Here is a 12,855-nt window from a genome sequence, read left to right as displayed (position 1 = left end):
ATTATATTAAATTTGTAAGAGTGGTCAGTTGTGCTTATACTAAATTGCAACTTTGGTCCCTGTGGTTATCAAAAAAATGTGGATAGAGTCTAAAATTTTTTCAACTTGCACCATTGGTTCAAAATCAAATTCTTTTTGTGGTTTTAGTCCATTGAATTGACTTTTTGGCCCTTTTAATTTTATTTTTTGAATTTCTTTACTTTTTTTAATATTTGAAAAAATGAAAAAGAAAAAAGAAAGTGGGCCACCCACACCATATGTACCCTTATCTCTCTCTCTCTCTCTCTCTCTCTCTCTCTCTCTCTCTCTCTCTCTCTCTCTCTCTCTCTCTCTCTCTCTCTCTCTCTCTCTCTCTCTCTCTCTCTCTCTCTCTCTCTCTCTCCCTTATTTATCCCATTTTTTCTGCCTTGTATCCCTAATTTGGAACATGATACCCATCGAACTCCTTCACTTCACCACTTCTTCACCTAATCAAAAACCAAAACACACTAAAACCAAAACCAACAAGAAAGCTGAGATTCCAGCACCGACCCATTTCGTTGTCACCAAGGGATGTACATGATGCAAATGAGGAGTTGGTGGTGTTTTCCAAGGAGAATATAACAGAGCCAATCGATCGAAAAGAATATGGATCAAATGACGATTGACCAGAGCCTGCAACTAGTAGGTAAGTAGAGGCCGAAAACGAAGATTGTTTCTACTTTAGGACCTGCATCTTGATCAGTTCCAATGCTTGAGAAGTTGTTGACAAAAAAAACTAATTTTTCTATTTTGGGTTTCTTCAATATGTTCATTAGAAGTGGGGCTTGCTTCAACTATTATCTCCGTTGAAGAAATCTCACTTTTACTTGATTAGGTTATGTGCGAGATCTTCAATTTGGGGATTCGTGAGGAACCAATTATGTTCATTTGGTTGTTGGTGTTTGGATAACCAACAATGAGAGAGTAGAGGAGTGAATGGAGGAGGCAGAGACAGGAATAGACTCGGGGTGGGAATCAGTTTGTTTACTTCTTCCCCATTGTTCTGATACATCTCATAGTTTTTTTTGTGCTTCATATCTTAGAGACCAGTTTCTACCTTTTTTCGGAGAGGTTGAATAGCTACGAAAAATGTTACAGGTTGGTTTCTAGCATGGATGGTTTAGATTAACCTCCCACCGTTCCATGATATTTTGGTGTAGTCATCGATCATATTAATTGTGTTGTAAAAGGGATTTTGCAGATCTGAGAGAGAGAGAGAGAGAGAGAGAGAGAGAGAGAGGGGGGGGGGGGCAGGGTAGGTTTTTTCTAAGTTGCAGGTAGGTGTATCTACATGCGAAGTGTTTTTTGTGTTTTGATATTTGATCAATGGTTGTGAAGAACGTAAAGAACATAGGTAAGTTTGCAGGTTAATGTGTTTAACATAGACAAAGCCAAGGGATGAAGACAACAATAGTGGTGGTAGGAATGAGAATGGGGGGGGGGGGGGGGTTAATGAGATGAAGAATGTAAAAAAGAGAGCAGGGTTACGGGTGGGTAGAATATTGACCACTTTATTTTTTCTTTTTCTTTTTTTAAATGTTAAAAAAATAATAAAGAAATTCAAAAATAAAAGTAAAAGGGCAAAAAGGTCATTTCAACTTTTCTCGGGACCAAAACCACAAAAAGAATTCAATTTTGGACCAATGGTGCAAGTTGAAAAAATTTTAGACCATGTCCATATTTTTTTGATAACCACAGGGACCAAATTTGCAGTTTAGTCTTGTGCTTACAATTTGTAGGATATTATATAACATATTAATTGTGGATACGACTTATGAATAGTTACAAGTTTGGAGCTCACGGCTTGGAAGGTTTGGCATGAGTTAGGTGGTTTTGCTTCCGCCGATGAACAAAACATGGTTTTTAGTTTTGTCAATTTTCCATCTTCGGCTTCATGGATACGTGGCATTCGTATGGCATTTTCCAATACATTGGGATTGTTGATGTTTTAGGTTGGATATCATTTCTAAACACACAAGAAATTCGGCAACACGCGAATCATTTCCTAATATGCATCTCTCACTCCTTCGTTCACCATCTGCGCCCGATGCTCTCCCTTTTTCGTCCACCATTAAAGTCGTCGTGCATCTGGCGTATCCTCAACTCCGGTAAGCTTTTTGATTCCCACCCGGATAAACTAGCAACTATAGTTTTAGGATTTGATTTTTATTACTTACTTCCTCATGTGATTGTTATCACAGTAGGCAAAGAAGTGATTTTACATGAAATTTCCTTAAAGCACAAATTTTTTTGCACACAAATTGTTTGTTAAAATGCTTAACTTACTTCATTTCATACATCATCTTTAATTGTTCCAATGGGTTTACCCCATGGTTAGATAGGATATATTCTGTGAGTTTCGCTTTACCAAAAGGTCATTTTGGTTATTTACTTTGTTAATTGTATTTATCATTTATATCTGTAACATTCCGTTTTAAATAAAACAATTAAATGATAAACCCGAAACCCTGAGAAGTAATTTTTATTATTATTTTATATTATTATTGTCCAAATCATAATTCGTTGGGAGTTGGTTTCGGGAAGTCAAATGTCAAGATTTGAATCTACAGGGGTTAAAGTGTAATTTTGGGACTTAATTTGTAAGGATTTATGGAAGCAGGGACTAAAGGGTAAGTTCCGGACCTAAGATGAGAAGATTTTGTAGAGGAGGGGCTGACTGGTAACATTTTGGACTTGATTTGGAAAGGTTCTATATTGGTGGGGCCATTGGTTTCACTATTCGATTTTGTATAACATGTGGTGCTTTACTCTTCAACCGTCGTGGAAGATATGCGTTTTTTATATTTCTTGATAGCTTCAAAGATTGGGTTTATGTGAAGGTGGTGGTGTTCATTGCAAATTTGAAAAAAAGAAGAACATAGATATTCATGTAAAACCATGTTTCATTTTTGTAATTGGCATGGGTTTTTAAGTCCCAGTTATCAATAAAATTGCCACCAACACCACGGGTGGCCATTTTCTAGTGTTGTGTGAAATAAGGGATCATAAAAAGTTTATATTTTCTAATTATATTTAAGAAAGTTTTTTTTAACAAAAAAATTAATAATAACCATTAAGGGTATATAATAAAAAGGGAAAATGTGTTATGAGGGTAACCATCTATCACATTTGTTCACATTTAGTCAGTTATTTTTGTACACATGTGACCATTAAACTTACTTAAAGTATTAAAAAAAGTACCATTATGATCTGTAATTAAAGGTTACCCTGGTTTCCAACCACTTCACCGTCAACAATTAAACTTGTGAGAGTAATGAAGTTTTGCAGTTGTACACATTTAATCAATTATTTTTTTTATACACATTTGACAAATATACTTAGGATGGACAAATTTTCTAGGAAATATAGTGCTAGAACGATTATCCATCCATATACCTTTCTTTTCTTTATGAGTATATAATAATATACACTTTATGTTTCCAAAGGCCTTATCTGTGCATCAGTAAATCAATGTTCAATTCATCGAATCACATTGTTACATTAAATTATACCTTACCTAAGTTAAATGTTAAATCCCATTACTTAGTATTAACAACCAGCAATTACCTGTAATTTCCAATTCGGGTTGCAAAACTCATAGGTTCCAATGTCTGCTTTGGGGGGGGGGGGGGGGGGGGGGGGGGGTTTGGAATTTGTTCGTAATTCGAATCTTGTTTGTAAAAGTTATACAGTTCTGCACAGTTTATCTAATTTTTTTAACATGTGAACCATTTGTTGTAGAAAAAATTCTGCACAGGGACTTTTATAATTGTGAATCTACTTTGAAATTCAATCCAGAAGCATAGCATTCCAAATAAGAGTAACAGTTATATTTCTTAAGGCAATGTACTTTGAAAAATCTACCCAAATGAGAAAATATTTCAAAATACAGTGCTGTAATCAGAAAAAAAAATGAAAATATGATGCTAATATAAATAAATTAATGGAACAAGTGTGTCGTAACCGAAAAATATAGCACACACTTTACTAAATCCAAAAGCATTAGGACATAAAGAAGAAAGAAAAATATACCCAGAATTGAATTTACGACTATATAATAATTTACAACTAAAGCTTTTTTCTTTTTTTTTTTTGTCAAAGGTACTATGCATTTTGAATTTAAAACATAGTTCAAAGTCAAAGAGAATATGCAGGAAATAGCATTGCTACAGTGCCATTGGAGTTTGTCTTAATTAATGGCCATGGTGATGCAAGTAAATTAGTAAATCGAGCCATATTGCAAATCCCTGAATTAAAAATAAAAAATTTAATTAAACAGATGGGTAAATAATCATCTTTGTTTTTTTTCAAACATAAAACCAAATCCTAAAGAAGAAGTTCACGTGAGTTTACAATGAGAAGAAACAACAGAAAGATTTTGAAGAATATGTAATGGAGCATGTCCTAAACGTCTATGCCACAACAATACATTTGAATCAGCATGCATTGCAAGAGTCTTATTGGTAACCAAAGAAGACAATACAGAAAAAGAGAATGACAAATTTGATTTGATGAGTCTGTGATCAAAAATATACAAATCATTGACTTGTGTGCCAAAAATGCCAAGAGAGAGTTCATTCTTCGATAAAGGGTCCTGCAGCATACAAGCTTTGTCAGTGAAAATAACAAAAGTTTGTAATTGTGCAGTAAGTTTTGGCACAGAAATGAGGTTGTATTTGAAACAAGGAACATACAACACTCCTTTGAGAACAATAGAATCATGTAACTGAATTTCTCCAATGAATTCAACAGTGGTATTAAAACCATCAGGAAGACCAATGAATTGAGGCTGATGAAGTTTAGAAATAGAAGAAAATAAAGCTTTGTTAGAGCACATATGGTCAGTAGCACCAGTATCAATAATCCAAGAAAATTGTTCTTGTAAAATTGAAGAAGATTTGCGAACATTCAATGCAAAACGAATGAATGAATCTTGTTTACCTTCATCATTCATTGCTCCATTGACCACAGAAAGATTTGCTTGAGTAGATGCTTGACCAATTTTGTGAGAATTGACCAGATCCATGAGTTGTTGATATTGTTCAGGAGAAATTGAAGGAGATGATGCAGAGATTACTTCAACGTTTTGAGCCATAGACTTATTTTCATCTTTCCTTGTTTTAGTAAACTTGAAATTGGATGGAAATCCGATTAATCGATAACATTGAGCTTTTGTGTGTCCATTTTTCTTACAGTGAGAACAGACAAGATGTTTCTTGGAAGAATTATCAGAAGAAGCAAGCATCGCAATGGCTTCATTGTTAATAATCGATAGATTATTAATTCCACGTTGTTGTTCTTCTTGAATAATGAGAGAATAAGCAGTAGAAACAGTTGGCAATGGTTTCATCATAAGAATTTGACCTCTGAGTATTTTATACGAGTCATTTAGTCCCATCAAAAGTTGAATTAGACGTTGTTCTTCAAGAAATTTATGAATTGCAGTTGCAGCAGCACAAGAACAAGGAGGTAGATCTTGAACAACACGTAATTCGTCCCAAATCTTGGTCAATTTGGTAAAATACAGTGAAAAATCATCAGTACCTTGAGAAATTGAATACAACTGTTGCTGAATTTGATACAGCATGGCTCCATTTAACTGCTCATATCGTTGTTTCAATTCTGACCAAATTTCATAAGCAGTTTGTAGAAAAAGAACACTTTCAGCAATATTCTTGGATAGAGAGTTTAAAATCCAGCTAATCACCATGGAATTAGCTCGATCCCAATTAGAATAAGACGATGAAGTAATCAGAGGTTTAGGAATTGTTCCATCAACAAAACCCAATTTGTTCTTGGCAGACAACGAGATCATCATTGGTATGTGTATTCAGTAATGAAGAAAGATGTTTAATAGGAAGGGTTCCATCATCCATGAGTATGTGCGTGAGGAGGACAGGGAAGATCACTGAAGCAACGCGATTGGAAGAAAAAACGGCAAACACCGAAACTAACCTCCAAACCTACAGCCGATGCACAATTCCGGGTCAATTTAGTGAAAGGGAGGGACCGGAAGCGACAAGTTACCCATAATACAGTGGCAAATTCATGATACTGTTCGTCAAGTCTACCGGAATTAATTGTATGTATTTTATAAGAAATGGCTCTTATCTAATAAAGAATTTACGGAAATAGTACTTATGTTTGAAAAAGTTATATAAATGATTCCTTATTAAAAGTGAATTTATAGAAACCGTCCATTTATGTCACAAAATTACAAAAACGGTCTCTGTATGTATATCAGCAAATTAAAAAATGATTCCTATCTGATTTAAAAAAAAATTATAGAATTGGTTCTTTGCTTAATAAATTAGAATATAACCCCTGTTTAGTAAGGAATTTAAAGAAATAGTCCTTAAATGACAACGAATTTACATATAAAAGTACATAAAAGTCCCTTCCTAATAGAGAAATAACAAAAAAGGGTCATACAGTTCACAAAATTATAGAATTAGTCCTTGTTTAATAGTGAATTTACCAACATGGTCCCCATGTTTTATAGATATTACCCTGTGTATTGGATAGATAGTAATATAAGACTATTAAACTCACAATAGCGTGATGCCGTCGATAAAATCATCAAAAATTGTCCTTATGGTATGCATTTTTTTATTGAATTGATGGTTATTTTGAGTTAGTTTCGTTGTGTATTTGGTCCCTCCGAAAATTCAAATGACTATAACATCCTTGGTGTATTTATTTTCCATTTTTCTTTCATTTTCTTTAAAAAGTTTATTACTTATTTATTTATTTTAGTAATTAAAAAATAAAAGAGGGCCAACCCCTCTTTCTCTCATACACAAGAACATATATATACACACAACTCTCTCTCTCTCTCTCTCTCTCTCTCTCTCTCTCTCTCTCTCTCTCTCAAAACCTTACGCCTTGTTCCCGAGTTTAATTGAGTTTCATTAAACGAAAGAAAATAAAGGGAAGTAAAATATGGAGAGAAAAGAAAGGGAGGGGAAGGAAATGATTAACTTTTTCGTGTTCCCGAGTCCGAAGGAAAGGAAGGGAAGTTTTTTAAAAAGTGTGTTCCCGAGTTCGAAGGAAAAGAAAAGAAAAGAAAGCTAAATAACAACATTACAATTTTATCCTATTTTTTAGCAAGATTATTACATACATAGTTGAAATTGAAAAAAAAAATTGATTTGCATGTTAACGTCATATTTGTTGTCTAAACATTCATTTACACACATACATATATATTTTGTCAAATACAACCTACATATAATATTAAATTAAATTACCAATGAATAGCAACACATAAATAATATTAAAATAAAAAAAGTTGTGGATATCTTTTAATAGCATTTGTCTAATTGAAAAGAAACCAAACTATAAAAATCATCCAAAACAATGCAACTTAATTCAACTACGATTCGAAAAACCATAATTCAATTCGTGAAACCCAAAAAAAGTTGAACAAAGAACCAAGAAATAAACACCGATTCTCCCAATTCATCATTTACCTGCACCCATCATTGTTTTTAGTATATCCTTCCTTATGTTCATTGGACATGTAAACAACGTCCTCGCATCTGCTTGGTTACGAGCCAAATACATGAGAGCACCTGGTATTTCATGGGCTTCCAATCCCATCGGCTGCAATTCTTGATAAATTTCATCACCTGTTAACTCATGATGGTAAGCTCTTTCAAAAATTTTGTTACCTTCCCTCATTGCATTAGCCACATCACTAACAGCATTCATAATCTTTGTTTCAAATGTTTCAGGTTCAGGTTGAGGCTGAGGTTCAACTTCCTGTTCTACTTCATCTACGAGTTTTCTTTTTTTAGTTTTACATTTTTTTCGCACTTGAATTTTGTTCAGGTGTAGGAGACACCACTTGAATGTCATCTTCATCATCATCTACACGTTGGTTCTCCAGTCTAACATCATTACTTGCTAATAAAGAATCAACCTTTGAAATACTTTCTATTTTGATGTTCGTAGTGTTGTTAAACCTAACATTTCTCTCCTTTGCAGTTTCAGCATTTTCTCCTGAAGCTCTATCTCTTGCAAATAATACCAACATTTGTTCAAAGTGGGCCACCTTTTTTGTCTTCAGTGCAACTGCATCAGGCTTTGACTGTTTAAAAACCCCAAAATACATTAAAATTATTCATAATAACATAATATAAAAATAAACTAAATACAACCTTAAATGAAAACTAACCTTAATTAAGTTATCCCAAACCTCCTCATCTGCTTCAATTAGTTGGGTATCAGCATTCCAACCGAACCCACTCAAGGAAATCCCATTGAACATGTCATACCATTGTGAAAAAGTAGATTTCAAAGTTTTCAAACGATTTTTTAGATGACTTTAAAAATTCATTGTAAGTTTCGTATTGATCTCCTCAACCATATTCGCATACGCTTGTGATGTAAAATTTCCATAAGGCCTATTTCCTTTTTCTTGTTGTTGTACCATTGCATCAACAAATGCAGCATCCATATGTTCTGTCCAGTTCAAGAGTGATTTCTTACCAGTATTTACAATAGGTTCTTGCTTGTTCATTATCGGGTTCTACATAACATAAAAAAACATACATTATTATAAAAAGAACATAGTTATAAAGTGTACAATTTATCAAAAGTAACATAAACAAAAATTTAAAATAACACAAATGAATTCACAAAACAATGTTCAATAAAAATTCAAATTGCAAATGAAGTAATATAACGAAATACTCTTAAACTATGTTGACATATTTATTTCATTCTTTGGATTCAATAAGTAATTAGTCCACATTTGATTTGCAATTGAGTTCCTAAATTGCTCTGCCATGTTGTTACCCTCACGCGCACCACTTGAATTATGTCTGACTTCCTCTGTTTGTGCACTTAACACTTCCTGTAATACCTCATCTTCAAGATCTTTGTCACGATCTTCAACTATCAAAAAGTTATGCAAAATACAACACGCCAAAAAAATGTCTGATTGTGTTTCACAAGAATAAAAAGGTTCTTGTGTACTTCTGATGATAGGGAACCTTCTTTTTAGAACACCAAATGCCCTTTCTATAGCATTACATAATGAAGCGTGACGAAGATTAAACAACTCTCTAGCATTTTGTGGTACCCGAGTGGAATATTCTTTTAGATGATACCTAACACCTCTATATGGCGCCATTAATATAGTTGAGTGAGGCAAACCCGCGTCTACTAAATAATAGCGACCTATAATTAAATTGTAATTAGTTTTTTAATAATAATTTAAACTAAAAAATAAAAAGTTGATACTAGAAATTACCATTTGGAATTACTAGTTTATCATCTCTATTAAGCACATTCTTTAGTATCCTTAAGTCTGATGTAGTATCCTCCCAACCGGTTAAGACATACGTAAACTTTAAATCAAATGAACAAGCAGCTAACACATTTATCGTTGGGTAACCCTTGCGGCCATGATATCTAGGGGCATCTCTATTAGGTACTTTGACACGAACATGTGTACCATTAATTGCTCCTACATAGTTCTTGAAGTAAGGAAAGAATCTCTTTTTCTCTTGAATTTCTTTAGGGACAACATCACCTTGTGGTTGTTGAATATAAAGACTTTCTAATGCTATAACCGAGCGCAAAACTCTATGGAAACACCTACTCGTTGTGGATTTCGAGCGCCGATACATCCAAGAGACAAATGTGTCTCTCAAATCATTACCTATAATGTGCAAAAATCTTGCAACATGCTCTTCAACAGACATTCGTTGAGTAGGTCGAAGACCACCATCACGTCGTAAGATAACATAAAGCTTCTTAAAAGCTTGCTCACTCATACGGATAAGCTGACGACATTGACCACCATTTGAAAGGTTATGTAACAACTCTTCCCGTACACGTCGACGTTTTAAAAGAGTTTCTCTAGTAGGTAAATTAGGACCATTCTTGATGGTAAGTTTGTGTTGTACCAGAATAGCAATCAACAAGCAAATTAGATGAACAACTTGCATTTGTCTTGATTTCAAAATATGAGCGGGTGAAGGAAGGTCAATATCCATTGAAATCAATGTGACCTATTTTACGTAAAAAATGTGAAGGATTATTAAGTGGCAATGGAAAATTTAAGAAGGGCTTACATGGGTCATCTAACCCACCTTAATTTTTAAAATTATTTATAATTATTGTAGAAAAAAACTTAGGAACCACCTTTGAAAAATTTGAGGAATCACCTTAGCTTTTTGAAAAGTTAAAGTAAATAAAAATTTACTCATAGTTCCTTTGGTAGGCATGAATTTTTGACTTGGGTTGTATCCGGTTTATATGAGTGTTGGTTATTTTAATCAAATATTTTGCAATACTTGTATGTAAACTTTGATAAGTTTTTTATAGTTTCAATTATGTCATCGTTTAGGCCAACAAAAAGCTTTATTATTTTCATCTTTAAACGTGTAATTGACCCACCTATTCATAACACTCTATAAAAATCAATAGAAAATTTTGTGTTTATTTTTTTGCAGCAAAAACAGCCATACATCCAAAATAAAAGCAAGGGCAAAATAGTCCAACAAGAGATACTTTGAGAATTGCATTGAGTAATAGTTAATGCAGGTACTTGCTATTGAAAGGAACTATCACAAAATGTTGTTGACATGTTATACATCCCTTGGTCGTCAGAATGAGTGTGTATGAGGATCGGATCAATGGATCTTGAAGAAGAAACAAATTCAGAAAAAAAAAATTGTAAACATATATTGAACTTGAGGATACTTGTATTGATGCTCTAAACATAATATCATAAGAGGAAACATGTACTGGTGTTCTAAACATATTATTACAAATAACCTAATGAATCAATTCAACTTTAATAACAAAAAATGAGAAGAAACAAACTATAAGAACATATTATCACAGGTAATGTGATCTGAAACATATAAGAACAATAATGAACAGTAAACATATTATATGAACCAGAAAAAAAAGGTTGTAACATAAGTGTAACCTGATGAACAAGATTTAACAACCAAAAAATTCATTGGAGAAGACAGTGTAACCTGATGGAGGATTGAAGCTGCAGCGGACTTCCAAAGAGAAGATGCAGGATGATTTTTTTTCTCTGTGTGTATGTACGTGATTATATAGATAGGTTAAAAAAACCGTGTGTTCTAATCTTTATCCTTGATTCTCTTCTCTCCAAATCTCTCCAATTTGGGAGGAAGATTAGGAGGGAAGATTATCCTCTGATTTCCTTTCTTTTGTGCCCAAATCATCCCAATAAAATAACTTGGGAACACGATCGTACTCCTCTTTCTCTCAGATTCCCTCCTTTTCTCTCAACTTCCCTCGTTAAATGACACTAGGGAACGAGGTGTTAGGGTTCTTTACCGAAATCTGGAGCAAATTGAACCAGAAAAACCTTAGGACTTTCATGTGTTTGTCTTCATCAGCTTCAATTTCAGGAATAAAACCTCAAACAGTTTTATCTTCCTTTTTAATATTTGAATTTTCACACACAAACACCAAGAACACAGAGTTGGTTGTGTTCTATGAGTTCATTTTCTGATTTTGTTGTGTTCGATTCCTCCAAAAAAAACCCAGATTAAAAGTGTGGCTGGAGGTAAGGAATGTCAGAAATATATACAAAGTATATAATTGGTTACCCTTCCAAGTCATTTGTGATCTATTATGTATTTTTTATTATGTATCTTTCTTTTTATAAGAGTTTTGGTTCAATTTTTTTAATATTTTTTCGTTAATTTTTTATAGCTTTCTTTTTATATATTCTTTAAAACTATTTTTTCAAGTATATATTCGTTTTCATGTATGTATAATTGTAAAGAATATATAAGCCTCTTCCATTTTTTTTTCTAGAATGTACAACATTTGACTAAAATTTAATACATTTTGAGAGTATATTTTGTATTTTGATAGCAATTGTCTAAAATTTTAAAGCATTTTGATAGCAATTTAAAGACAAAAGGAACAATGAAAATGTTTTTTAATTATTTTTTGTCTTTTTACATTGATTAGGGACCAAATTCAAAACAACATCAAAGTATAAGAACTTTCTAATTGGAAAAAATAGAAAAAATAGACTTAGAAACCAATCGATGCAAATTCCAAACCATAAAGATCATTCCTAATTTGCTAATTTTAGAGACTATTGTTATAATTTACGTATGTTCCTTTTACTTGCAGCCATTAAAATGTTTGTTTATTGAAGTTGTCCCATTCTGATCTGCATCTGCGGCAAGTAATTTTAAACAATAATTACATTTGTCCCACTTTCTTTCAATTCCATCTTCAGCCTTTATCCATTCTATCTCGAAGTAATCCCAAATAGGAGCGGTACAATTACCTTTACCCTCACATCGCCTGGTTGGGTTAATCTGGTCCCTTAACTCCTTTTGAGAAATTTTTTTGTTGTTGGGTTTTGGTGTTGTTTGATATTTTTGTCATGTTCGCTTTTTTGGTAGTGGTGTTTAATTTTTTGCTTGTGCTGTTTTGTTGTTGTTGTCTTCGTTTCTACTGGATTGCAAATTTTGGTTTTTTTATGGTTGTTGTTCTTATGCCCCTGTTCTTGCTCTGATTCGTCACTTAGCATAACATGGCATGTCACTGTTTCTTCTATATAAACTTCTTCTGTATCTTCTTCATAATCCTATATTCTCAAAATAAAACATAAAATTACTACATTGTTAAATGGTGCTGAAACAATAAAAGTCAGATTTGATATGCTTTCGTGCGGGCTTTGTAAGTCATTCAATTTTTAACCAAATCAAGAGTTTTTATAGTGTAAAATTAGCTACAAAACCTAAACATGTAGGAAAAAAATCATGTCAATCCAACTTAAAATGAGTGAGATATGCATATTTTAACAAAAAGTCA

General features: G+C 33.1%; 1 long non-coding RNA gene and 1 pseudogene across 1 annotated transcript; one reads left to right on the top strand and one right to left on the bottom strand.

Annotated features, from left to right (window-relative positions):
* The first annotated feature begins 371 nt into the window (after positions 1 to 371).
* On the top strand, positions 372 to 3,004 carry LOC111903320 (uncharacterized). Its single transcript, XR_006184297.1, has 2 exons — positions 372 to 667; positions 1,804 to 3,004. It is a non-coding gene; the product is annotated as an uncharacterized LOC111903320 (long non-coding RNA).
* A 4,481-nt stretch (positions 3,005 to 7,485) lies between these two features.
* LOC122194716 (uncharacterized) lies at positions 7,486 to 8,392 on the bottom strand (annotated as a pseudogene).
* Between the last annotated feature and the right edge of the window lie 4,463 nt (positions 8,393 to 12,855).

Source organism: Lactuca sativa, chromosome 6, assembly GCF_002870075.4.
Source record: "Lactuca sativa cultivar Salinas chromosome 6, Lsat_Salinas_v11, whole genome shotgun sequence".
Classification (NCBI taxonomy): Eukaryota; Viridiplantae; Streptophyta; class Magnoliopsida; order Asterales; family Asteraceae; genus Lactuca; species Lactuca sativa.
The sequence above is the reverse complement of the archived record's forward strand: the minus strand, read 5'-3'. Positions and strand labels throughout refer to the sequence as shown.